Here is a 26,966-nt window from a genome sequence, read left to right as displayed (position 1 = left end):
AGAGCTTCCACATAAGAGATAGACTTCAGACTTGCCATACATCTAGAGGCTATAGAGGCACTGCCAGGTAACATAAGCAGGGAGACACTATCCTTGAGCACTCCCTTGGCCTCACTCCAGCTCACTGATACCTTCCAGTAAAGAGTGTAAATACTCATCTGGAGTTCTATTTTTGCAACTGTCATCCAGGGGACCCCATCTCCAGATCTCTTGATATGGAAATCAGCAGAGTTTATGATTTCACCCCATGGGACTGTACATATTTATATACTTTAAAAGCTGCTGCTTGAGGGTCTGGCTTCTAATCAGCCTGAAACTGGTGCTAAGTGAGATCCCTCCCCTTGGAACACTGACAGGTCTTGGCGTACCCTCAACAACAGGAACATATAAATAATAAATCAGGCTGCTTAGACAATCATAAAGGCACAAGGGACAATCAAGAACTAGGGCAGGTTGAATGATAAAGTTCACCACTTACACAAGGCCACTCCTTCAAAATTGAGGGAGGAAGTTGTCTTGCCTAATACAGAGAAACAAATAGAGTCACGCAAAATGAAAAAAAAAAACAGAGTAGTATGTTTCAAACAAAAGAAAAAAGTAAAACCTAGAGAAAGATCTTAATGAAACAGAAATAAATAATCACCTGATTAATTAAAATAATGATCATAAATATGTTCACTGAACTTAGGGAGAAGAATAAATGAACATACTGAGAACTTCAACAAAGACAAAATATAAGAAAGTATCAAATAGAAGTTACAGATATGAAGAACATGATAACTAACATGAAAAATATACTAGAGGATTCAACAGGAGACTAGATGAAACAGAAGAATGGATCAGTAATTTGGAAGACAGGGCAATGGAACTCAACCAAAAAGAGCAGTAAAAAGAAAAAAATAAAAAAGAGAAAATAGCTTAAGGGACACATGGAACAACATCAAGCACAGTAACAATTGCACCATAGAGGTCCCAGAAGGAGAAGAGAGACAGAGAAATGGGCAGATAACTTATTTGAATAAATAATGGCTGAAAATTTCCCTAACCTGGGGTAGGACACAGACAATCAGGTGCAGGAAGCCCAGAAATCTCCAAATAAGATGAACTCAAAGTGATTCACACCAAGACACATTATAATTAAAACAGCAAAAGTTATAGAAAAATCCTGAAAGCAGCAAGAGGAAAACAACTTATTATATACATAAAGTATCAGCAAATTTTTTAGCAGAAATTTTGCAAGCCACAAGGGAGTGGCATAATATATTCAACTGTGCAAAGGAAAAAACTTCCAACCAATAATACTCTACCTGGCAAGGTTATCACTCAGAATGGAAAGAGAGATAACGAGTTTTCCAAACAACCAAAAGCTAAAGAAGTTCATCACTAGTAAAATATCCTTACAAGAAATGTTAAAGTTGCTTCTTTAAACTAAAGAGAAATGGCACTAATGAATAACAAGAAAGCATGTGAAAGTAAAAATCTTACTGGCAAATAGTTATAAGGTGAAGGTAGCAAATTAATCACTTTTAAAGCTAGTAGGAAGATTAAAAGACAAAAGCAGTAAAATTAACTAAAACTGTGGTACTTAACTAAGGGATACATAAACTTTAAAAGATGTAAAATGCAATATTGAAAACATAAAACGTGGTGGAGGGGAAAATAAAAATGTAAGGCTTTGGAGAAAGTTCAAATTTAGGTTGCTTTCAACTTAAACTGTTAAATACATAAGATGCTACATGAGAACCTTACAGTAACCACAAAGCAAAAACCTAGACTAGATGCCCCCCACAATTGAGAGAGAGTCTAAGCACAACACTGAAGAAAGTCATCAAACCAGAAGGGAAGAGAGCAAGAGAAGAAAGAAACAGAGAGGAACTACAAAAACAGCTGGAAAACAATTAACAAACGGCAATAAGTATGAGTGAGTGTTAGTCGCTCAGTCATGTCTGACTCTTTGCAACCCCATGCACTGTAACCTGCCAGGCTCCTCTGTCCAAGGGATTCACAAGAAAGAATACTGGAGTGGGTTTCCATTCCCTTCTCCAGGGGATCTTCCTGACCCAGGGATCAAACCTAGATCTCCCAGACTGCAGACAGATTCTTTACCATCTGAGCCACCAGGAAAGAAAATGAATTAAATTCTCAAATCAAAAGAAAGAGAGGGTGAATGGATTAAAAAAAATTATTCTATATACTGCTTATAAGGGGCTTATTTCAGAAATAAAGACATATACATACTAAAAGTAAAGGGAAGGAGAAAGATAGTTCATGCAAATGGAAATGAAAAGAAAGTTGTTGTAGTTATACTCATATAAGGCAAAACAGACTTCAAAATAGACTGTAACAAACGACAAAGAAGGGCATTATGTAATAGCAAAGGGGTCAATCCAACAAGAAGAAATAACATTTGTAAATAAATATGTACCCAACATAAGAGCACCAAATGCATAAAGGATATATTAACAAACCTAAAGGGAGAAACTGATAGTAATACCATAATAGTAGGGGACTTCACCACCCCACTTACATCAGTGAAGAGATTATCCAGACAGAAAATCAAAAAAGAAACATCAGGTCAGATGAACACATTAGAAAGCACAGGTATTCTCTGGTTTCAGTGAGAGGGGCTACTCTAGTTGTGGTGCACGGGCTTCTCATTGCAGAGCATGGGCTCTAGGGTGCACAGGCTTCAGTAGTTGTGGCACATGGACTTAGATGCACCTCAGCACGTGGAATCTTCCCAGACCAGAGATTGAACCTGTATTTCCTGCACTGGCAAGCAGATTCTCTTAACCACTGGACCACCAGAGATGTCCAGGAGAAAATATTTTAAGGGGAAATTATAAAAAAGGACAAAAGATAAGTTTGTTCACCAAAGAAGCAAATAGATAATTAAAAAAAAAAAATTCTGAATCACTGAAAGTAACTTAAAATCTGTGTTTTTACATAATACTAAAATAACCAGATGACTTGTTGTTAATTGACTATTTAGAATAATGCAAATATGGGTGTTTGCCTCTTTTTTCCCCACCAGTTGTGTTATAAAGACATAGACTGAATCACTCTTACACCTCATCCAGGAATAGTTTCAACTGAAAGGTCATCTGTATTGTTAACTCATACTCAAAATAAAAGTAAGGCATTCATCCTATGAATAACTCTAGAACTCTAAGCTCTCAATGGCCCATTCTTTAATTTGGTGACCATTTATAATTTTTAAAAATGGCGTTGGAGGATGAGGGAGTATAGATGTTACTTGAGTTACTTAAATCTAGTGGCTAAGGGATTAAACAAAAACTTATAGTGGAGTATCTTTAATCTGAGGTTATGTGTAGTGGAGACTATTCCCTTACTGAATTTACGAGTTACATGGGATGTAATCTATTTTTCAAAACAAGGCTAAAGAGAGGGGAAGAGAAGAGGCAGAGGTGGCATCAGGGAAAGACATCTTATAAACTATAGTGGAATACAGGAAACAAAATGTGGAATAAACTAGAAAAAAAAGTCACTCTTCACTCCACGGGGAGGGTTCTGCTTGTGGAAATCTTTCTCCCAAGAAGCACCTACAGGTTTGGTGAGCAGCAATGGCAACCCACTCCAGTACTCTTGCCTGGAAAATCCCATAGACAGAGGTGCCTAGTAGGCTGCAGTCCATGGAGTCGTAAAGAGTCGGACACGACTAAGCGACTTCACTTTCACTTTCATGCATTGGAGAAGGAAATGGCAACCCACTCCAGTGTTCTTGCCTGGAGAATCCCAGGGATGGCGGAGCCTGGTGGGCTGCCGTCTATGGGGTCGCACAGAGTCGGACATGACTGAAGTGACTTAGCAGCAAGCCTCCAATATGTTAGGGTAAGAGCATCCTTTCTTAGGATTTCCTGCCATTCAGAGCCACAAAGAACCAAGATTGTCTTCACTGTAAATTGAGACAAAAGGAAAAGTTTCTTCACTGTAAATTGAGACAAAAGGAAAAGTTTCTTCTAGGTTTGAGAATAAAAAAGTTCGAGTCTCTGCTGATTGAAGACCTACAGCACAAACAGGATGGCTACCTTGTAAGAAGGAATAGAGGGAAACATGATCCTACACAAAATCCTGGCTTCAAGGCTCATCTTCCGGCAAAAGAGCGGCTCATCTGATGCTCATGTCACTTCCTCTTAGAGATCCACCTGTGCACCTCTATGACAGCAGACAGAGGGAGGCGGCATCTCCTACGACCACTTCTACCAGTTTCCTCCCTGTTCTGGGGCTTTTAACTGATGACATTATAGTGGGTATTTCAATGCAAGATGTCAGTCCTACAATATCACACAGTGACCAGAATATTTTGTCAAGATAAAATATTTTCTAAAAATATAATCATGGGTGTGTGCTGTGCTGTTGTTGTAGAATATGGAGCACTTTGTTCACTGCCAGTAACATATCTTTATTATATCCTGACTATATCCCCTGGAGTAGGAAATGGCAGCTCACTCCAGTATTCTTGCCTGCAGAATCCCATGGACAGAGGAGCCTGGTGGGCTATAGTCCATGGGACCGCAAAGACTCAAACACGACTGAAGTGACTTAGCACATATGATCAACATGGGGAGTTTACTGGGAGATGATATCTCAAGAACCCAATGGTCCTGGGTCTGCATCATGCCCAAAAGTAGCAGGAAGATCCATTATTCAGTTAAAGTAACAAAACAACAATCCATAAATCCAAAATATTAAGCTTCCATTTATTTGTGGGTCATTTCTGGGATCTAGTCTATTTCATCAGTCTATCTGAGTGTTCATTATAGCATTCTTGCAGCTTTATGTATGTCAGAAATAGTTCGTAACTTTTTAAAGTCAGGGTCTCCACAGATCCTTCTACACAGCAGGACATTGGATGATTAAAGAAGGAAGAGTTGGTACAGTTAAGAGATATGAAAATAAAAACAAATTTATGTCTCTCAGAATTTTCTCACTGAAAGATCCACTTTCAAGACTTTGTAACATTTTCTTACTTAAATGCTAATTCCTTCCTGCAATTCTGAGTAATGACTGCCTTTTAAAAATTCTGCAGCAACAAACAGCCATGTCATTCACTGACTTTGGTATATTCCTAACGAGAAGTCCCTCTGTGATACAAGAACTACTGATGGGGGATGGGAATAATGAATGGGGAAGTGGAAGATGAATGACATATAAGGGACATCATTAACATTTTCCATGAGCAGGATTGATACGCAATGTAATAGAAACATAATAAATCACTTCACTGATGAACTCTCACCCCTGCAGAAAGTAACTCGTGGGTTTGGCAAGAGAATCCAGTAAACAAATTATTCTGAGAGAGTAATTGGATGTGAACTAAGGCCTCATAACATTTCCTTCATCCAAATGTATACTGTACAACTGTACCTTAAGACTATCAGGATGGCTCTAAACTTAATTTAATTTCTAAGTTGTTGAAAAATTCTTCCGATCCCTTGCTATAGTGTTATTCTTCTTCAACTTTTTGCTTTCTCTTTACAGTGAAAAAAACCATGATCAAAGCTGAGACACAAAAATTCCAGGGATCTTGACTCAAATATAGATAGACTCATGATTTAATTTCTCCTAGAAGCTTATTCACTTGTCTCTCCAAGCTACCTCTGACACACTTCTGAAAGACATTAAACAAACTTGCATGCAGAGCTCAAAGTACGGATACCTATGTCCAGGGTAGGGTGTGATAAAATTGGCTTGAAACTCTACATAAGAACACTAAGGTCAAAGCATCAGGTCCCAACACTTCATGGCAAATAGAAGGGGAAAAAGTGGAAGCAGTGACAGATTTTATTTTCTTGGGATTCAAAATTACTACCAACGGTGACTGCAGCCATGAAATTAAACGATGCTTGCTCTTTGGAAGGAAAGTTTTGACAAAGCTAGACAGCATATTAGAAAGCAAAGACATCACTTTGCTGACAAAGGTCCATATAGTCAAAGCTGTGATTTTTCCAGCAGTCATGTATGGATGTGAGAGTTGAACCATAAAGAAGACTAAGCACCAAAGAATTAGCGCTTCCAAATTGTGGTGCTGGAGAAGACTCTTGAGAGTCCTTTGGACTCCAAGGAGATCAAACCAGTCAATCCTAAAGGAAATCAACCCTGAATATTCATTGGAAGGACTGATGCTGAAGCTGAAGCTCCAGTACTTTGGCTACCTGTTGCGAGAAGAGCTGATTCACTGGAAAAGACCCTGATGCTAGGAAAGATTGAAGGCAATAGGAAAAGGGGGCGACAGAGGATGAGATGGTTAGATAGCATCACTGACTCAATGCACTTAAATTTGAGTCAACTCTGGGAGATAGTGAAGGACAGGAAAGCCTGTCGTTCTGCAGTTGCAAGGAGTTGGACATTACTTAGCGACTGAACAACAACAAAAATAAAGAAGACTCTGTCGTATAAATTACTAACTTGGACAATTCTCTCACATAACTTCTCTGAGCCTTGGGTTCCTAGTCTGCCAAGTCAATGGACATGAGTTTAAGTAAGCTCCGGGAGTTGGTGACGGACAGGGAAGCCTGGCATGCTGCAGTCCATGGGGTCGCAAAGAGTCAGACACAACTGAGCGACTGAACTGCACTGAACTGAAAATGGAAATAATAAGACTGCCCATTCTGCCTTCCATACTAGATTATGCAACAATAAGATGGCATATAGTATGTAAGAGGAAGTTTTGAAAAGGTATAAAATGGTATAAAAATGAAAAGTTGTGGTATTCTTATTCTTACTTAGTTGTCTGTTTTATATCTGTAATAGAAATCAAATTCTTACAACAGAAACCAGACCAGGTGTGGAGAATGAAGTCTACACTGGCGGGTCTTTTTCCTCCCATCTTAATCGGTCTTAGTGCCCACCGGGCTGCTCGGTTAACTACACGCTGCGCCACTCACTAAGCTTCTCACACGCATTTTTTGTTCCCACAAACCTGATCACTTACGAAAAGAGGACAAACAACTTTTGGGAAACAAGAGAGCATATTAATATATTTTCAATTGGGGCAGGGTACAACAAAATAGTATAAAAGACACCTGAGTTATTAGGAAAAAGATGATTTTTAAAAGTTCATTTCTAATGCTCCTTGAAAATACATCTTTCAGAGATCAGTTCAGTTTAGTCACTCAGTTGTGTCTGACTCTTTGCGACTCCATGGACTGCAGCATGCCAGACTTCCCTGTCCATCACCAACTCCCGGAGCTTGCTCAAACTCATGTCTATTGAGTCAGTGATGCCATCCAACTATCTCATCCTCTGTCATCCCCTTCTCCTCCTGCCTTCAGTCCTTCCCACCATCAGGGTCTTCTCCAATGAGTCAGTTCTTCACATCAGGCAGTCAAAGTATTGGAGTTTCAGCTTCAACATCAGTCCTTCCAATGAATATTCAGGACTAATTTCCTCTAGGATTGACTGGTTGGATCTCCTTGCTGTCCAAGGGACTCTCAAGAGTCTTCTCCAACACCACAGTTCAAAACCATCAATTCTTCAGTGCTCAGTTTTCTTTATGGTCCAATTCTCATATTCATACATGACTACTGGAATAACCATAGCTTTGACTAGACAGACCTTTGTTGGCAAAGTAATGTCTCTGTTTTTTAATATGCTATCTAGGTTGGTCATAGCTTTTCTTCCAAGGAGCAAGTGTCTTTTAATTTCATGGCTGCAGTCACCATCTGAAGTGATTTTGGAGCCCCCCAAAATAAAGTCTATCACTGTTTCCAGTGTTGCCCCATCTGTTTGACACAAAGTGATGAGACCCAATGCCAGGATCTTAGCTTTATGAATGTTGAGTTTTAAGCCAACTTTTAAACTCTCCTCTTTCATTTTCATCAAGAGGCTCTTTAGTTCTTCACTTTCTGCCATAAGGGTCATATCATCTGAGTATCTGAGGTTATTAATACTTCACCCGGCAATCTTGATTCCAGCTTGTGCTTCATCCAGCCCAGCATTTCGCATGATGTAATCTGCATGTAAGTTATATAAGCAGGGTGACAACATACATCCTTGACGTACTCCTTTCCCGATTTGGAACCAGTCAACTGTTACATGTCCAGTTCTAACTATTGCTTCCTGACCTGCATACAGATTTCTCAGGAGGTAGGTCAGGTGGTCTGGTATTCCCATCTCTTTAAGAATTTTCCAGTTTGTTGTGACCCACACAGTCAAAGGCTTCAGCAAAGTCAATAAGCCAGGAGTAGATGTTTTTCTGGAACTCTCTAGCTTTTTCTATGATCAAATGGATGTGAGCAATTTGATCTCTGGTTCCTCTGCCTTTTCTAAATCCAGCTTGAACATCTGGAAGTTCACAGTTCATGTACTGTTGAAGTCTGGCTTGGAGAATTTCGAGCATTACTTTGCTAGCGTGTGAGATGAGTGCAATTGTGCAGTAGTTGAGCATTCTTTGGCATTGCCTTTCTTTGGGATTGGAATGAAAACTGACCTTTTCCAGTCCCACGGCCACTGCTGAGTTTTCCAAATTTGCTGGCATACTGAGTGCAGCACTTTCACAGCATCATCTTTCAGGATTTGAAATAGCTCAACTGGAATTTCATCACCTCCACTAGCTTTGTTTGTAGTGATGCTTCCTAAGGCCTACTTGACCTCGCATTCCAGGATGTCTGGCTGTAGGTGAGTGATCACACCATCATGGTTATCTGGGTCATGAAGATCTTTCTTGTATAATTTTCCTGTATATTCTTGCCACCTCTCCTTATCTTCTGCTTCTCTTAGGTCCATACCATTTCTGTCCTTTATTGTGCCCATCCTTGCATGAAATGTTCCTTTGGTATCTCTAATTTTCCTGAAGAGATCTCTAGTCTCTCCCATTCTATTGTTTTCCTCTATTTCTTTGCACTGATCACTGAGGAAAGCTTTCTCATCTCTCCTTGCTATTCTTTGGAACTCTGCATTCAAATGGGTGTATCTTTCCTTTTCTCCTTTGCCTTTCACTTCTCTTCTTTTCTCAGCTATTTGTAAGGCCTCCTCAGACAACCATTTTGCCTTTCTTGCATTTCTTTTTCTTGGGGATGGTTCAGAGATAGATAGCAATAAATTTTTGTAACAATAAAAATGTGTCTTTTCCAGAATCAGTTCAGTTCAGTTGCTCAGTTGTGTCCGACTCTTTCTGACCCCATGAATTGCAGCACGCCAGGCCTCCCTGTCCATTACCAACTCCTGAAGTTTATCATGTCCATTGAGTCAGTGATGCCATCCAGCTATCTCATTCTCTGTCATCCCCTTCTCCTCCTGTCCCCTATCCTTCCCAGAATCAGCGTCTTTTCCAATGAGTCAACTCTTCGCATGAGGTGGCCAAAGTATTGGAGTTTCAGCTTCAACATCAGTCCTTCCAATGAACAGCCAGAACTGATGTCCTTTAGGATGGACTGGTGGGATCTCCTTGCAGTCCAAGGGACTCTCAAGAGGCTTCTCCAATACAACAGTTCAAAAGCATCAATTCTTTGGTGCTCAGCTTTCTTCACAGTCCAACTCTCACATCCATACATGACTACTAGAAAAAACATAGCCTTGACTAGATGGACCTTTGCTGGCAAAGTAATGTCACTGCTTTTTAATATGCTATCTAGGTTGGTCATAACTTTCCTTACAAGGAGTAAGTGTCTTTTAATTTCATGGCTGCAGTCACCATCTGCAGTGATTTTGGAGCCCAAGAAAATAAAGTCTGACACTGTTTCCACTGTTTCCCCATCTACTTCCCATGAAGTGATGGGACCAGATGCCATGATATTAGTTTTCTGAATGTTGAGCTTTAAGCCAACATTTTTACTCTCCTCTTTCACTTTCATCAATTGGCTTTTTAGTTCCTATTCAGTTTCTGCCATAAGGGTGGTGTCATCTGCATATCTGAGGTTATTGATATTTCTCCTGGCAATCTTGATTCCAGCTTGTGCTTCTTCCAGACCAGCGTTTCTCATGATGTACTCTGCATATAAGTTAAATAAGCATGATGACAATATACAGCCTTGACGTACTCCTTTTCCTATTTGGAACCAGTCTGTTGTTCCATGTCCAGTTCTAACTCTTGCTTCCTGACCTGCATACAGGTTTCTCAAGAGGCAGGTCAGGTGGTCTGGTATTCCCAAATCTTTCAGAATTTTCCACAGTTTATTGTGATCCACACAGTCAAAGGCTTTGGCATAGTCAATAAAGCAGAAATAGATGTTTTTCTGGAACTCTCTTGCTTTTTCAATGATCCAGCGGATGTTGGCAATTTGATCTCTGGTTCCTCTGCCTTTTCTAAAACCAGCTTGAACATCTGGATGTTCACGGTTCATGTATTGCTGAAGCCTGGCTTGGAGAATTTTGAGCATTACTTTGCTAGCGTGTGAGATGAGTGCACTTGTGCAGTAGTTTGAGCATTCTTTGGCATTGCCTTTCTTTGGGATTGGAATGAAAACTGACCTTTTCCAGTCCTGTGGCCACTGCTGAGTTTTCCAGATTTGCTGGCATATCGAGTGCAGCACTTTCACAGCATCATCTTTCAGGATTTGAAATAGCACAACTGGAATTCCATTACCTCCACTAGCTTTGTTTGTAGTGATGCTTTCTAAGGCCCACTTGACTTCACATTCCAGGATGTCTGGCTCTAGGTGAGTGATCACACGATCGTGATTATCTGGGTCGTGAAGATCTTTTTTGTACAGTTCTTCTGTGTATTCTTGCCAGCTCTTCTTAATATCTTCTGCTTCTGTTAGGTCCATACCATTTCTGTCCTTTATTGAGACCATCTTTCCCAGAATAACCAAATTCAAAAGAACAAAATTACATCATCTCATAAAAGATGAAATGATTCTATGTCAGGTATCAGGGTCTTTCTATAACCAAATGAACAGAAACAGTAGTATCTCTTTTTAATTCTGCAGAACCTGAGTGGCTATTTCCACAACTAGTATACATAGAGTTGTATGATATTTTAAGTGGAATAATGTTGAAGGGGAAAAGGAGGGGAAAAAGTGATTCTGTTACAGTTTTCAGGCCTAGAGGGCCATTCCACCACCCATTGTACTGCTGTGCAGTTGTACTTAACACAGGTAGAAACTTCTCTGATGGATGGAATTTCATATGGTCTACATACATGGTATTACACCAGGATCCTCTACTTGCAATACACCAGGGAGTATGCAAATAAATGATGCCCTTAGTTGTGCAGTGTAGCTGTCCTCGTGGGGGTAGGAGCAGGAACTAGGATTGGAATCCCCACAAAAGAGCAGAATATGAAATGGAATAAACATAACTCACAATAGCTTTGTGGAAGGCTGTGGTAGATTGGAAAAAGTTCTGGTTAAGGAGTCTGTGTCCTGGTTTACAATCTAGTACTTACCAGTGGTAAAACTTCAGTAAACTCACAGGGGCTGCTCTGATCCCTTATTCTAAAATGGAAATGAAAATTGCAACTACCTTGTCTACCTGTAAGGATTATTGTAAGAATCCAATGAGATTATGCACAGGACACTGCTCTGTAAACCAGACTTAACAAATGGAAGAGGTTATTATCTTGGATAGACTTCAGCTTCCCAACATTCTGTCTCAAACCATGAAAACATTTTTTCCTCGGGGCTCCAAAGTATTGTCCAAATATAGCTGTTTTACTTAACTTTCTTCTGTCATGAGCATAGTGGGATTTTTATTATTCCGTGTAAACCATACATGGCCATTTTCATTTGTCAGTGCCTATTATTATTGCCACTAGTCATTCTGTATAAAATATCTCCAAATCCAGTCTTGACTTAAAAAGTCTCATGGGTAGAACAGATTAGATAAACAATCAATGTCTTATATTTTGAAAATTATTCTTCTAGGATAATACATGTAACTATGGATAATTATACCTATGATTTTCCTGATGAAGAGCTAGAAAGTTGTTTGTTTTAAAATTGCTTCCAATTAGCTGTTCAAAAAAGTTTAATCTTATAAGCACTGCTGGTTTGACATAGCTGTAGTTCTCAAGGTTCTTTGGCTTTTCTTACTGAAGTTAAGTAGTGATTGAAAGAGCCCTTTCCTGTTAATGAGTCATTTACATCTAGTGTCGTCTCTATGGTGGCACTAGTGGTAAAGAACCTGCCTGCCAATGCAGGAGACATAAGAGACACAGGTTCGATCCCTGGGTTGGGAAGAGCCCCTGGAGTAGGAAACGGCAGCCCACTCCAGTATTCTTGCCTGGAGAACCCCATGGACACAAGAGCCTGATAGGCTACAGTCCACTGGGTCACAAAGAGTTGGACATGACTGAAGCGACTTAGCACATTATCTAGTGTCATCATGGACATGATCAATGTACCCTTTCAACAGCTTATTCTAAATGGAAGAGTGAAATGGGCTTCACTTCTAGAATCAAGAGGATTACAAGAACATCACAAAAACACAGTGAAGTTGCAAATTTGGACCTCTAAATTTCTGTGTATTTTCAGTAGTATGGTTTCACTATGGATACTAAAATTGAGAAGTTTAACACTGAAAGGGATTATTCTCACCTAAGACTAGAATGCTGACTTAAAATACAATACTAGCTCTGCTCTAGATACTTCCTCATCAGAGGAGGATACATTCTAGATATAGCCATTCTCCTAGAACAGGGAACCAAACTTCCATTTCTATCAATATTTCTATGCTGCTGCTGCTGCTAAGTCACTTCAGTCATGTCCAACTCTGTGCAACCCCATAGACGGCAGCCCACCAGGCTCCCCCGTCCCTGGGATTCTCCAAGCATGAACACTGGAATATGTTGCCATTTCCTTCACCAATGCAGAAAAGTGAAAAGTGAAAAGTGAAAGTGAAGTCGCTCAGTCATGTCCGACTCTTAGCAACCCCATGGACTGCAGCCTACCAGGCTCCTCTGTCCATGGGATTTTCCAGGCAAGAGTACTGGAGTGGGATGCCATTGCCTTCTCCACAATATTTCTATAAGGAAAGGCAATTCCAGGTTAACTAGGTACTTGAAACAATTTACATCCCTTCCTACTACAATCCTGAAAGCATTTCTTCATCTAGTCACCAGAAGTTGCAGAGGCCATGGCTGGGGTCTGTGGTGAAGTCAGAGAAGAAGAAGTTCTAGCTCTCACTTGGAAATGCCAAGTGAAGATTCTTTAAGCCAAGTATTTGTGTTACAGGCAGTGGCTATAGCCTCAAAATAACTGCCCTATCTTCATATGGATAAGGCAGGTAAATTCAGGCTTCCCTAGCTCAGTAGATCTCAATCTGCAGCAACTTTGCTCCTCAGGAGACATATGCAGTGCCTAGAGACATTTCTGTCTCTACCAGGGATAAAAGGGGTGCTACTGGTATTTGATGTGTAGAGGCCAGGGATACAGCTAAACATCCTACAACGTTTAAGAGAGCTGCTCTTCAACAAAGAGTCATCTGGTCCACAAAATCCACAGTGTATGATGATGAAGCCCTGCCCTAACCTCATATAAGAAAGTCCCTAGAAGAGATATAAATTCTATAAAATATAGGCTTAATTTTATTAAATATCACTGTTTTTAAGCAATGAATATGGTTTCATGGTCACTACTTGGGAATACAAACACAGATTTTAAGCACTGTTACAAACTCCATTTTCTCTTTGCTCTCACTTTCAATAATTCTGCACAGAAAGAAAAACCAAAGTGAATGAGTAGATGCTAGTAAATGGGGGCAGATGGAAGGAAATAGACGGGAAAAATAAATATAAAAAAATTCCTATCCTTTCTGTGGATATAGACATGACATAACACTTCAGGCAAACAAAAGAGGAGGCGTCCTGTTGGAGCCAACAAAGTTTTATTGCCATAGACATGAACATCATAAAATTTTCCAAAAGCTAAAATGTAAGGTTTTGTTCCCTAGCTATCATAATCTACAATAAACAAACCCAATACATGGTACACAAAAGGTTTTTCGTTAAGCTCTTTCTAGAGTAAGAAGAAATGTCATTGTATGATCTTAAAGTTATTTCCATAGACTCACTGTGCTTTAATGGCCAAGAACAGAATCCCTGAGCCTTTTCACACAATCTACACATTCAGAACATGAACCCAAGTACAATGCCTGAGAGCCTCAAACCCACAGCCATTTCATATTGCTCCCTATTGACATTATGGAGATACTGGTGGAGCTGGCTGTCTATGCAGAAATCAGCCAGATTATTGAGAATGTGAATTCTGGAGCACAAGCTACCATCAAATTCACTGAGAGACTAATTTATTAAAAGACAGAATCTCACTATTGGAAAGGGAGAAAAAAATTACCAACTGTTTTTCGAGTCCCCTCAACAAACATTGACCAAAAAGTCATCCAATCTGTTCCTGGATTCCTTGTCATCCCAATGACAGAACTGACTTAAAACTATTGCTTGAAGCCCACACACAGTTAAGTCCTGTATAAAGAAAGATATATGGATCCTATTATTAACAACCCCCCAATTTTAAGAGCATAAGACTCCGATGGTAGAAACCTATTTTTTCTCTTGAAGTATGTCCTCCACGTTTTCTGTCTGCCTATCTTCTGAGCTGGAGACATAAATACAGATACATCAGTGGTGGCCAACTTAAAACAACCTCTTCAACCCTATCTTTTTGTCTTCAACAGCACCTTGAAATTCTCCTAGATACACAGGAAATAGAGTCAGGGTAACACAACAAAGCAGGGCAAAGGAGATACAAGGTGTTGTAAAGAGGACTTGATTCATCCTAGTCACTTCTCCTTTCGCTCAATCCATATGGGATTCAGGAGTACAGACACCAATTTTTTCATGACTTTACTCCTTATTTTGACTTTCAATCAAGTCAGTCAATCTCATAACCTTGAATATTATGTCTACACAGGTAGCCCCAAAACTGTATCAGCCTTGACTTCCCTGATCTTAGACTCACCCTGGGACTCATACCACAGGCTCCTCAAACTTAACAATTCTTAAACCAAACTCTTTTCTCCCAAACCTCCTACCATCAGTTAAAGGTAATTCCCATCCTCCCAGACTCCAAATCTTGGAGCCACTGCTGACACTTCTGTCTCCTACATCTCATATCCAATCTGTTGAGAAATCAACTGATTATCCTAACTTCTACCACTGAACATGAGCTAGAAGACCAGAGAGAAGGCTATCGCAATGATCCCAGTTATGGAGGTTTGGTCTTTCTGCTTCTAGTCCTTGTTGTTCCTCAATACACACTCCATTCAGCATTCAACAATTACACCAAAACAAAAAATAAATCATATCGTCCCTCTCCTCAAAACTATCCTTTCATGGCCCACAGGCCCTAAACAATCTAGATCCCATTTTCCCCCTGAATTCCTTTTCTCTTTCATCCTTGTTCATTCCATTCCAGCCACCTTGGACCCCTTGACGTTTCTAGAAAACACCAGGTCAACACTACTGCCTCAAAGCCTTTACACTTGCTGTTCTCTCAGTGTGAAACCTTCTTCCCCCAGGTATCTGCATTATTTACTATCTTTCCCTCTAGACCTCTAAGAGGACAGGGAGTGTGAGGTCTGACCTGTTCATTGCTATATCTCTAGGTCCTAGAAGATTGTTTGTTATGAAATAGTTGCTCAGTTGCTCAATAGTTGAATGAGTGAAATAGAAACAGTCATGGGAAACCTTTTTGTCTTATACCTGAGGGTCACTTTTGGAGACCACACAGAGAGCATGCATACCTACAATTAGATGAATGACTCAGTATTAAAATATAAACATAAATCAAAATGCAAAGATTTTTAAGTGAAAAAATCACACAAACAACGTTATGACATTTTCCATATTAAAATAATTTTCTTTTATATTATGATCATTTGAATTTTATATGATGTCTATGTTAGTAAAAATAAAGGATGAAATCAAATAATTTAGAAATGGTCAGTACAATGTTTTTTAGAAATGTATGCATTCTGTATTTAAGAATTCTAAATTGCCCCCATTCCAGACATCTTCAATTAAACCTATTCTAATCTTGGCTAAGTGAGAATCCAACTTCAAAATTTCACTCCCAGGCACACCTGTTTGACAAGTGCAGCAGGAACCTGTCAAGACACTTGGCAGCATCATTCCTTCAGAACACAATGGGCTTTTTGGCTGGAGGGCAGCAGGAACCATTATTACTCCCTGATGGTAATTAGCAAGACAGTCTTCCAAGGAAATGTACAATCAGGCAACTAAAAATGTTTTTATGAAACTCCTCCTTAAAAATAAATCATTGACACGGCAAATGGTCAATATGTACTCTTAATTTTGAACTAAATTGCCCATTGATCTACTGAGGTCTATGTTCCTGACCCTGTGGTCTAGTGAAATTCATTTTTCTGAAGTTCTAAATTCAAGAGAAGTGACAATAACACAGCTGTTGATTCTGATTTACTACCTCAATGGAGAAAGCAGTTAGAGTGATTTCTCCATTATCTGCTCAGAAGATATGGCTCCTTCTTGCCTAGTTCCTCATAAAGACCCCATTCCATGAGCATAGTAAGAAACCAGGGTTATAATCTAAAGATGATCTTCCCAGGACACACGATTGACAAAGATCAGGAAGACCCAGACAGCCCGAGTTGCTGGAGTCCTTACCAGCGGTGCGTCAATGCACTGAGTTGTTGGGGGAAATACTTGCTACAGGAACAACTAGAGATAATTGCTGCAAACTCAGTCCTTGCCTCAAGAACCTAAATACTTCCCATCTCAATTTATCATGTAATTTGGAACTTTCAGAAAAAAACAGCACCTGTCTCATACTTGTATCCCAGCACACCTCCCACCAACACCTTCAACAAGTTTTGACAAATGCAGCTGCATTGCTTGTGATGGGCCAAAAGGTCAGGGCCCTGAAACTTTGTCAGCTTGACTATCTAAAGCCACTGGAAAGCACTCCATGTGTTTCAGAGAACAGGTACACACTTCACTACACAAAAGCAGCTTTGTTTCTGTATATGTGACGCTGCCTAATTAGAATCAATGATTTTTTTTTTAATTGTTTTTCTTGATAAGCTTGTTTGCCTAGCTTTGTTTTTCTAAAACACTTTAAACGTCTCTAGGAAGAGTGAATGTCGGCAGAACACTGAGACAGGCCTTGAACCAGGGCTGTGGTATTGCATGATGTTTACAATTTGTCATCCTTGGGGGTAATTTTGTGAGCTTAAACACACTAAAGGACCTATTATAAAGAGCCAGGCAATTTCATTTTGTTTGAATATATTTGTGGAAATGGACCAAAAGTATCCATAGAGGCACATTGTCATTTTTTCCTTTTGTGTGTGCCAGTTCATGACCAAAAGCAAGCATACAGAGAAGAGAAGAGCATTTATGACCACACTGTGTGTATCAAATAAGTTATTTTACGAACAGTTGGGGAATATTGCATTTCAGGGTCTTAGTAAAATAGCCCTTCACACCACATTTCTGTTCAAAATGGTGTATCTCTCTGTGATTCATTATGACCTTGCCCTTGATAATGAGCAGATTTCCCTCAAGGGTGAGTGCCTGTGGGACATAAAGACATCACACATCATCATGACTTAGAAAGATGATGAGCAGTGGGGAATTATGCACCAAGAACATGTAATTTGGACAAGGTGGGAAAAACTGAGTAATTCACTTGAGATAACAAAAGTTTTCCCAGCAGTGGTGACTGTATGGCAATGGAATCCTTGGAGAGTAAATAAGAAAAAAATGGTTGGGCTGGGAAAGATTTAGTAAGTTGAAAAGCAAGTTATAGAAACCAGTACTGATAAGAAAAAAGAAATGATCTTTTACAAAACTGCATTGATGAGATAAGTTGGCTGTTAAGAAAAACTCAGAGATCAAGACTTGAATGTTGCTTCTTTTCAAAGGGATACAGAGAGCATGGATAAGTTAGCGGTGAAGCAGGAGAGGGATGTCTAATTCCCTGCTGCAGATACAGTGTTCTGTGTTTAATGTCCTCCTGTGCACACATAAGGACCACACTTGCCAACCTCCCTTGAAGTTAGCTGAGGTCATGTGATTGAGTTTGGGCAATGGGATGCAGGAAGAAGTGAAATATGTCCTTTGCAGATCTAGCTTCCAAAACTTCTGCACAATTCTCAGCATGTTCTTTCAACATAGACTCAGACTGCAAAGCTGTTAGATAGAAGGATGCTGTACAATCACGAGGAGCAAGCTGTTTTATAACATGCACCAGAAATAAACCTTTATTGTACCAAGCCACTGAGATTTGGGGCTGTCTATTGCAGAAGTTAGATTATCTTAATATATTCCAGTAACACTTCCTTGCTATCATTTGCTTTTCAAATATCATACTCTTGCTAAAGAGAATCACTCATCTCATTTTTAAACAAAATTATTTCAGAGGTCTTTAAGAGAAATGGAAAAAATTCATTTGCTTTCAGATCAGAACATAGGATACCTAAGGAAAAAAATGGCTGGCAACATTTTCTGAGGTGCTGGAAGGAACAAACTCTCCTTTTCTTTCCTAGAAGTTAACTCAAAGACTTTATTTGCTTATTTTTAACTTATTAGGGAAATTTTCAAATCTTTTCACAAGTAGAAACAATAGAATAATAATAACCTTCATGTATCCATCACCTGACTCCAAAAAGATACACATACACATATATGTATATACATATATATCTACATATACACTCAGATATAAATAAATAGATAAGTTGATTGCTTGATAAGTAGATAGATATGTATGTATATATATTTGAGAACTACTATACGTTATTCTAATCATTGAGCCAGGTGCTATGGGTAGGACTTCAAGATGAATAAAGATCTTTGAATACATAGTTAAAAAGAAGAAAATATGAGTCTCAGACTCAAAAATTACTTCACTCTGAGGGCTATAGTGAAGATTAAAGTAATCCAGTAACTCAGAATTTGTAACACAAATTTTCTTTCCCTTTTCATTTCTCCGAAGGAGTTTCTAAGGGAGAGGTTTAACACTTTCTTCCTAGTGAAAATAGTAGCTACCCCTTGGGAAGCCAGTGCATTGAACCTTTTCTCAGTCATTCACCATTTATACGTAATGATTTTTATTTCTGATGAAGTTCTTCCCCAAAAGCAAGCCTTGAATAGATGGAGGGAAAAAATAAGGAGCAAAAGCATGGGGCCCTAAGGCAGCATGAAAATTCGGAGGGAAAGATACAGTAAGAGCCATCACAGATGTAATGGAAGACAAATTTTCATTTCAGAATTTTGTTTAAGGTGGGGTCCCCCATTTTCCCTTCATTACAACTGCTCTTCCACCCTCAAATCCATTCTCTTGGCTAACAAAGCACCATTTGGTGGTTTCACACTAGAAACTGTGACTGGGAATGGAAGGCAGAAGTGGCAGAAAACGGTGGTAGCAATATTTCTCATCAAAGGATGAGCTTACCAGGACCAACATCCATACCCCAGCTTAAAAATTAAAGCATTTTTTTAAAAAGCATGCTTAAAAAAGAGAGAGAGAGAAAAGAAATTGTTCTGCACAAGCCTGTTCTGCACAAGTTCTGCACAAGCTTGGTAATTTTAAGAACAAGATCAGTGAGAAGCTCTACTGCAACACTCTGGACATCTAAGTCTCCAGGTTGGCTCTCTGGTCACACAGGCAAATGGCCTGACCTTGGGATGCTCAAGCCCCAGAAGAGGTGAGTGCTTCTAGTGTAGGAAGCTCAAGTGACAAAAGGCCAGGCTCTCCTTCCACTCTGCCTTCCCCAGTTTAGAGAGGCATGAAGACCTAAGGTGCTCCAGATTGAATCGCCAGGAATGGGTGCTATTTTGATGAGAACTAACTTAATGTGCATTCCTCTAGCCATCTCAAACGTTTAGCTCTCCTCTGTATTAATTCAGTCAGAGCAGAAAAAAATTCCGAGGCAAATCTTAGTAGTCAGAAGGTGGAGGGAAATTGGGAAAGGGCTGACAAGCTCAATGTGATGAGTACCAGTCCAACCAAAGTGCTTAACAGTACTTTACTCTCTTTACAGATTATAAAAGGAAATTATTTAACGAATGGAAGGCTACTCATAGACAAGATAATGTATACGGTCTCTGTCCATATCTCAGTCATTCTACATAACTTATCAAATAGCCCTTGGTCCCTAGTCTTCCTCAGGTTTTTTTTTTTTTTTCTTTAAAGTCCACCACAGAAAATACTTTTATGTTTGTCTCCATGTATCAGTTTCTCTGGCTGATCACTTGGCAAAAGAAAACTTTGTGTTTCATATTAGAGCTAACAAGAGATATGTTTTAATGAAGAATGAAACTATAAACTTTACAAGACAATGAGATGGTTTGGAGGGAAGTCAAAGTTTCATTTCACATGCGCTAAAGCGGAGTGCTTCATACCTTAGTGATGCTGGTTTTGAAGATTTTTGTTTTAACCAATTTTGCATTCGTATTAACTAGGTGTATAATTTCTTCTAATTTTCAAAATATTACCAGTGTTTGATAGCAAAAGTCCTTCGTTATTAGTTCAAAGTAAGTTTCAAGCCTCCCTTCCCATTCCTACCTAGTCTTGGACCATCGAACTAACGAGGAAATGTTTCTTTCCTGGACTCTTTGACACCCCCGAGTTATCACATATTGTGGTCCTCCACTTGAATGGCTTCCTTCCTTTTCTCTGCAGGAATCACTGTCTTCTTTCAAGATGCAGTCACCTCTTTTAAGACTCTACATAGTTGGAAGCTTCTTTCCCTGTTTTCCCATTAAAACAACTTGCACAGACTTCAATCAGAGCCCTTGTTTTCATTACTGTGTAAACAACTATTTTCATAGCTGTCACCGCTATGATCTCCTTAAAAGAATGTCCCATTATTTCTATACCTACCCACTTCCAGCTTCCAGAACCGGGCATGGTACATGGCTTGTACTGAGTGATCCAATGAGTGAACGAGCATGCACTGGTTGGGTGGACACATCAGTGCATATACTATTTGGGTAGGACAACCATACATCCTGGTTTTCCCAGGACAAGCCTGGTTTACACCAATATTCCAGGGAAAGAGAATCCCTTTACTTTCAAAAATGTCCCAGTTTGAATAATAAACTATATGCTCACACTAAGTTCAATTACTCATGCACATTGCCCCGTCTGCCCAGAACTAGGTCATCTCATTTTCTAGTTTCTCAATAACTTTTCAAATTAATCATTTTTAATTCTTCAAAATCCAGAAGTATTAGTTGTTCTCTGTACTCAAATCTAGGATCCATGACCCAAGAAAATAAAAATAGTGTGCTGCAAAATAAGAACACACAGGTTTCATTCCATTTTCTCATCAAATTTCTATCTAAACCAACCTCCCATACAAGTGATGACACCTAACCAAACCAACCAATCTCCTCTCTGGTTGAGGCTGCCCATAGTTGGAGTAAATGGAAAATTGAGCCTGCTCACCCAGGTTTTGTGTTTGCCAGCTATATATCCACTGCCCAAGATTACAACATTCATTGTCTCATTGATAGTACAGAAGCCCTGATTCAGTAATTGCAATAGAAACTAATAAATCTGCCTAGAAAAAAAAAATCTCTTTTCCATATCATTCTACCCAAAGATTGAACAAAACACTTTTGAAGCACCAAAGAGAATCAGACCACTTCTTTTATGGAAGCATAACCGCAGTCTTTCACTCTACATACTTGAATTGTATTTGGAGTCAAAGACATCAACACAACCACTCAAAGCAAAGGTCATCAAGAAATATTCCAAAGGTCACAAAAAACATTCCTAAAAAATTGCCAAACTAATTTTTCATACTGAAACTAAGAAAAACACGTTTTAAAATCTACATATGAATAAACCTCAAAAGATCTGAAATATATTTCCTTAATCATATCACTTAGGAAAAGATTACCATAATTTTTCCTAATTTTAAAAACAGTATTTCAGAGCATGAAATTAGAGGAAAACCACAAAACAAATATGAACTAAAAGGAACATTAAGCACCATGTAGTTAATGATTTTGCTTAATGAGGATAAAGCCTCAAATATTTAGCCTCTTAAGTTTCTCTCATTATCTGTTGCTTTTCATTAATACTAGAAGCGCAGGGCAAGCAAACATAAACCGTGACTTGCTGTGAAACGTTTGCCCAAATCTGCTATGAATTTATTTTCAGGGCAAAGTTCATGAAAGGCCAGTTCCTCAGGTAAAGCGGATTAAATACCTTCCAAAGGAAAATAAAATCAAACCACTACCAAATGGAAGCTTTCTAAACTGTGTTTGGGGATGTAAAATCCAATTTGACAGATGCCTTATAAACTGTGGTCAATGCCCCATCTGATGAGCATTTCTGTGGTTTTGTTTTTACCTATACTAATGGGTTTATAATTTATGGTGACATATATGTGTCTACACTATGTTGGATATGTACATACACAGATAAATATGGTGGTATCTCTTTCTTATGTAAACTTGCTGGGAAATAATCTTGTCGTTTAGTTGTATCTTTTTAAATCATTGAGTTTGCATTAAATATTTGACAGTCTGATGCCTTATGGGATATGATTTGGAAACTATCCTCTCTCTGATCTTTACCAGATGTTTCACTGGTGGTATTTCGGCCTCAAGAGACAAAGAGGATATTAACGATAATTTTATTTATTTAATCATATCAGGCAGATTTGCTAAAAGGAAAAATTCAATATTTTGGTAATTTACCAACTCTTCAGAAACATCCATAGTAGCAAAAATGTTTTGAATATCATTTTATATTAAAAGCAGAAAGGCTGCATGCATGGTAGTGGGAAGGAAAAACACTCTATCTTACCTTTACAAATGGGAATAATGTGACAAATTTGTCAGTTCCACTTTTAACTCAAGAGGCAAAGAGGTGGCAATGACATTCATTACTCAGCACAGTCTCATCTCAATCTTTAACTGACTATTAATTATAGAGAGAGAATACTCTGAATACGAAACGGACACTCAGTTGAAAGCCTTCTGTCACTACCAGAGCTACACTGTAATCTTATCTCGTCTTGAATTTTATTCCAAGGGAACACAAAAGTACCCTAATCATTGTCAGGGCATTAATGATAATGAAAATGTACTTTCTATTAAACAGTGCCTCCCTACACCTTACCTGAGATGACAGGGTAGGCTTTCATCTCTCTTGAGTTCAATGTCAGAATGTGGAAGCTTTTAGAGCACTGATTCTCACCCTTCTGTACTTTAGAATCACCTGGAAAGCTACACCCCCGACCAATTACATCACAGACTCTGGGGGTAGGATCAAGGTATGGGTATTTCATAAATCTTTTCAGGTAATTCAAATGTCAGTCAAGGTGGAAAACCACCTCCTTTGTATAAGTAGACAATGACCAAACAACCTATTAGTCTTAGAAAAATCACTTAATTTTCCTAGTTTTTTTTCTCCTCATCTTAAAAACTGTTATGTATGCAACAGAGTTAGACTGTTATACCCATTGATTTTCTTTTCTTTTTAGATAAAAATTTATATTTATAGTTGTAAAATATTTCAAATGAGCAGCAACACATAGAGAATATTATAAGATACCTATGACACCTGTATTACCACCAACAAGTTAAAATAATTTTAATACTTTGCCATCTTTGTTTCATTTCTGTCGTTCTGTGGATAAAAGATAAAGCAAAATTCCTACATCCCATATATTCCTATTTCTTTTGTCTCTAGAAGTATCCACTATCCTAAAGTTATCCTGCCTAGATGATTTCATTGTATTATGTATTACGTATTAAGTAATTATGTATCTATGTATCTACAACAACTATATAATACTGCTTAGCATATGTACGCTGCTGCTGCTGCTAAGTTGCTTCAGTCATGTCAGACTCTGTGCGACCCCATAGACAGCAGCCCACTAGGCTCCGTCGTCCCTGGGATTCTCCAGGCAAGAACACTGGAGTGGGTCGCCATGTTCTCCTCCAATGCATGAAAGTGAAAAGTGAAAGTGAAGTTGCTCAGTCATGTCCGACTCTTCACGACCCCATGGACTGCAGCCTACCAGGCTCCTCCGCCCATGAGATTTTCCCAGGCAAGAGTACTGGAGTGGGGTGCCATTGCCTGCTCCGAGCATATGTTTAAATATACATAAATTGTATTACACTGTATATACCCTCTTGCATATAATTGTTTCATTTAATATTGTTATCTATTTATCCATGCTATCTATCAATATATATATATTATCAATATATATATCAATATATAGATATATTGTTTTATATACAGTACATTAATTTTAAATTTCTTCATATTATTTCATTAGGAATAAACCACAGTTTACTGATGTACCTTATCTATGGACAGATAAGTCATTTATAATTTTTTAAAAAAACAAAGGTATAATAAAAACCTCTTTGTATGTCTTCCTGCCACCAAAGGTTGCTCCAGGGAAGATACTTAGAGTTTTGTTATATATTCTCAACTTCATGTTTGCTAGATATTCACAATTTTTTCCCCAAAATGGTTAGACTAATTTACTCTCACTAGTAATGTTAAAACATTCCCTTCTCCATATTCTCCAACATGTGACACTATGAGAACTTATTAACTGTTGCCAATATGAAGACTATGGAGTGATAACTAATAGTTATGCTTAGATGATATTTTTCTGAGGTTCCTTCTGTTCAGTTAATTTGTGGTCACCACATCAATGCTAAATCTTATCAAAATAATAAAGGATGTAGGAGGAAGAAACCTTCTTCCACATTTTACAATGAATTTACTTTTCCTCAAGAAATGTCTTACATGGCTAAAGCTGGCTCATAAACCCATAAATCAGGCCATAAAAGAGGAATGGGGACATGGCCCCAGCTCTGTATTTATTTTCTTGTATTCCATAATCCAATGTTACTTAAAAAGCAAATGACCCAATAGTCAAGCCAAAGCAAATACTCTGAATTTTGCCAGGCAAAATGCCTGTTGGAGAAATGAGTCAATTCATACAAGATTCAAAGCTGTCTTTGGTCAGTGACATTTTCGTGAAAATCTGTGGGTGGGTAAAAGTTTTGCAAAATTCCTTTTTGCTATTGGATAAAATTCATCCAGGAAAAATAAGCAAAATTTAAGTGGCGACCCACATTCCCCCTAATTCCCTTATTAACACTCCCTAACCTCCCAGCACCACTGCTTTCTATTGTGTATAAAGGCCAGGATCAGTGTTTCTGATCCTCGCAGTGGAACCCTGTCCCTCTGCTCACTTTGCTCTGATCAGATAGGCTTTCTCATGAGAAGTACTAGCAGACAGAGTGTACTTGGCCTCATTCAGAGCACATCTTCCTGGGAGTGCTATCTAGGTGCTGCACACTCTTCAATTTAATGGCAAAAAGACCTACTATGGTAAAAACAATCTCAGTGAGCACTCTGTTGGAACACTTACCATAGCTATCATTAGGGATGGTTAGTGTACATCTATGGGCTTCCCTGGTAGCTCAGCTGGTAAAGAATCTGCTTGCAATGTAGGAAACCCTAGTTCGATTCCTGAGTTGGGAAGAGGCCCTGGAGAAAGAACAGGCTCCCCACTCCAGGATTCCTGGGCTTCCTTGGAGGCTCAGATGGTAAAGAAGCTGCCTGCAATGCAGGAGACCTGGGTTCCATTTCTGGGTTGGGGAAGATCCCCTGGAGGAGGGCATGGTAACCCACACCAGTATTCTTGCCTGGAGAATCCCCATGGACAGAGAAGCCTGGCAGGCTACCATCCACGGGATTGCAAAGAGTCAGACACTGAGCAACTAAGCACAGCACACAGTGTACATCTATAGTTTTGGACTGTACTTTATGTTGTCCTTTAACCAACATGAAACAGGGATTTGGGAAAGAAACTAATTATAAGGCTTCCTTACTTGCGCTGACTTGAGAATTTGAAACTTTATCATCTCAGGAAAAAAAAAATTGAATTCAGCAAAGTTATACCTGGAAATGCTCAAAAGTTTTGATAATTCTGAGATTCATCAATGTTAAGGGTGGTCTAAGCTCAGGAAGGTCTAAATAGAATAATATCACACCTATAAGTTGCTGTATTAATAGACAAAAGTAAATGGACTCCAGTATTTTTTAATATAATATTGCCATATTCCAGTTTCTGATTTAACTGAGGTCTGTTTGTCTGCCTACTAAGGCCTTTACCCCTCCAGCACTTTGCCATTGGCTGGGAATATCTTTGTAATCAAGGCCAAGATTGAAAAGAGAGCAGCTGGTTTGACTTTTCAGAGAAGCAGTAAGAATGAGATCTACAGAAGGGTGGAGTTGTTTGGGTGGGAAAGAGAAAAGAAACCATTCTCTTCTTCCAGTAAGTTAACCGAGTAATAAATTAGCAATCCTCCCCCAGTTCTGCCACCTAAAGTCCTGAGTGATCTAAATCCCAGAGTTCTGGGTAAGGCTGAGGAGTTACAGTCAGAGACTCTGAGAATGTGTTCTCCCATGCATGAAATGGAATTTGGCATCAAGGGAGGACACCAGTGGTAGCCTCTTACTGTAAGCAGGCTGTCACTGAATAGCCCTTTCACACACCCTCCTTTTACCATGACTTCCAGAAGCTCATTGGGCTGCCTGTAGTCATGGTCACCAAACACAACTGGGTCATCACATCTTTCCTGGGTCAATAAGCTAAGAGAGCGAAAATGATGACTAACTCTAACTATGGTCCACAGAAAATTAATAGCAGTTAAACATAAGTAAAACAAAAGTGGACTAGGCCTTTTAATTTAAATTACTCCTAGTCTTTGCAGCATGTGACACAGCCACAAAAACCCAAAGATCACTTCATGTCTCCAAAAGAAGACTGTGGTCATTTTACTTGGCAAAGACCTTGAGCTTTGAATCAACTACCATCAGTTTCTAAAAAAGTAACAGATGAAACAGATGAGTTTTAATAGTTCTTTCTGTTTGGATTCTGAGAGTGTAAAGACTGGTTTTGCAAAAGGCAGAAAAATGCATCTTTTTCAGATGTGCATCCACATTACACACAATATGTCTTCTTTCCATGGGCTACAACTTGAGAGGACTGCTAAACTTTCAGAGCAAAAT

The 26,966-nt window shown here is 38.9% G+C and overlaps 1 protein-coding gene and 1 long non-coding RNA gene across 28 annotated transcripts in view; both read right to left on the bottom strand.

Annotated features, from left to right (window-relative positions):
- The window catches only part of GLIS3 (GLIS family zinc finger 3), a 674,355-nt gene that overhangs the window by 288,946 nt on the left and 358,443 nt on the right, over nt 1-26,966 (bottom strand). The gene's annotated exons all lie outside the window — the stretch shown is intronic.
- On the bottom strand, nt 8,950-14,848 carry LOC145510615 (uncharacterized). Its single transcript, XR_014057143.1, has 2 exons — nt 13,743-14,848; nt 8,950-12,657 (listed from the first exon to the last, which is right to left on the bottom strand). It is a non-coding gene; the product is annotated as an uncharacterized LOC145510615 (long non-coding RNA).

The sequence above is a fragment of the Giraffa tippelskirchi genome, chromosome 1, assembly GCF_054371585.1.
Source record: "Giraffa tippelskirchi isolate mGirTip1 chromosome 1, T2T-mGirTip1v1.2.pri, whole genome shotgun sequence".
Lineage (NCBI taxonomy): Eukaryota > Metazoa > Chordata > Mammalia > Artiodactyla > Giraffidae > Giraffa > Giraffa tippelskirchi.
The sequence above is the reverse complement of the archived record's forward strand: the minus strand, read 5'-3'. Positions and strand labels throughout refer to the sequence as shown.